Raw genomic sequence first — 2,066 nt, 5'->3', positions numbered from 1 at the left:
ACCTGCCTCCCCGGCTCCCCAGCCTGGTTCCCTTCCCCTCCTAGGCAGGCTTCCCCTATACCCACCTAGACCCTCACCCCAGCGGAGTCACGTTCCCAGCCAGTATCCTCGTTTGCAGCAACCCTGCCTAGGCCCCTGCCCCAGCTTGCTACCCACCCACCCCCGCCAGCCCGTGCCCAGGCTCCCTGACCCAACTTGGTTTTCCCTTCCCAGCCTATGTCCCCTTGCCCGGCTAGGCCCCTTTCCCCAGCCAGAGCCTCTTCCTCAGCCGATGCCTCCTTCTTTGGATTGGCCCCCTTTCTAAACCAGCCATCTTACCAGCCTGTGTCCAACTCTCCAGCCTCTAGCCACTTACCTGGAAGTTTTCCCACCCCGGGCCACAGCCCAGCCTCTTTACCATCCTATGCTGCCAGCCTCCCCTCCCCAGGCAGGCCTCAACCCCAGCCTGTCTTATTCCCCATGCAGGACCCTTCTGCTCGCTGGCCCCTCACCCAGCCAGGGCCTGTTCCCCAACCTGAGACCCTGTTGACAGCCTCCTTAGCCAGGCTACCCTTCCCCAGGCAAGGCCCCTTTTCACCCCTTTGTCCCCTTGGCCTCACGGGACCCCTTCTCCAGAAAGGGCCTCCTTCTGACAGCCAGGTGCTTGTGCCCAGTCTTTTCCCTTTTCAGCTGGACCACTTTTCCGAGGAGTTCCCCCTTCACTGGCCTTTCATAGCCAGTGCCTCCTTCCCTGGCCAAGCATCCTCCTCTCTCAGCTCTCCATCACCAGTAAAGTCCCCTCCCCGACCATGTGACGTTTCCCTGCCAGGACCCCTTCACACACACACACACACACACACACACACACACACACACACACACGCCCCCAGCTGGGAACTCTTTCCCAGCCAGACTCCTCCCCACAGCCAGGCTCTCTTCACCCAGGGACCTACAGCCTCTCCCCCAGTCTAAGCTCCTTTTCCCAGGCGGGCCTCCTTCCCAGTAAGGTCCCTTTCCTCAAGCGGTATACCCCTTCCTCAACCAAACCCCTTCCCTAGCTTATTCCCCCTCCTCAGCCAGACCTTCCCGCCATCCCTAGCCTGTGGCCCCAGCTAGGTCCCTTTCCTCAACCATGTGCCCTCCCTCAGCCAGGACACACGCCTTCGTTCCCAGGCAGGATCCCTGCCCTAGCAGGCCCTCTCCACCTGCTAATCCCCCTCTTCCAACCAGGTCCATCAACCCGCCTATTATCCCACGCCCAGCCTATGTCGGTCTCAGCATTCGAACCTCTTCCGCCACCTCTCCTGCTAGGTTCCTGTCCTAGCCTGTGCCTCCCTCCCAGGCCCCATTCCCCCGCCGGAGCCCCTCCCCAGGCAGGCCACCTTTCCCTGCCAGGATATTTGCACCCCCGAACCTCCCCCAGCCCAGCCAGTCTCCCATCCTCAGCTTGTGCCACCCTGTCAAGTCTGTGCTCCTTTTCCAAGACAGGCCCCTTCCCACATCCAGGCCCCTTCCCCAGCCTCACCCTCTTCCCCAGCCTAGGCCTTTCTCCCCAGCTTAAGCCTACTTTCCCAGACAGATCTCTTTCCCTGGTCAGGTGCCATTCCCCAGGCTTTTCCCCCTTTAACAGTCAAGGATTCCTTTCTCATCTTTTGCCCCCTAACTCAACTAAGCCTCTTTCCCTTGACCAGCCAAGTCCTCCTTCCCTAAGCAGCCCCCACTCCATTATCCCCTTCCTAGCCTGGCCTCCTTCTTCACCCTGTGCCCCAGTTCACACAGGTTCCCTTACCTCGCCGTCTCCCCTTCTTCTGCCTGTTCCCCTTTCCCCTGCCACGTCCCATTCATCCTCCTAGACTGACCCCTTCCCCAATTTTCACCCCTTTTCCCAGCCAGGCCCCCTTCTACAGATTATGCCTCCCTTCCTGGCCTATTCTTCCTTCCCCAGCCAGCTTTCTCATCCCTATAAAAGGCACTCTTCTCACAATGCATCCAAATACCTCGTTTTCTCAGGGACTTCCTCTTCTCAGCCAGCTGGCTATCTGAAAATGTATCTGATGCACACATTTACACAGTGAGCTATCTGGCAG

This window comes from Balaenoptera acutorostrata, chromosome X, assembly GCF_949987535.1.
Source record: "Balaenoptera acutorostrata chromosome X, mBalAcu1.1, whole genome shotgun sequence".
In the NCBI taxonomy this organism is placed as follows: Eukaryota; Metazoa; Chordata; class Mammalia; order Artiodactyla; family Balaenopteridae; genus Balaenoptera; species Balaenoptera acutorostrata.
Note: the sequence above shows the minus strand (reverse complement) of the source record.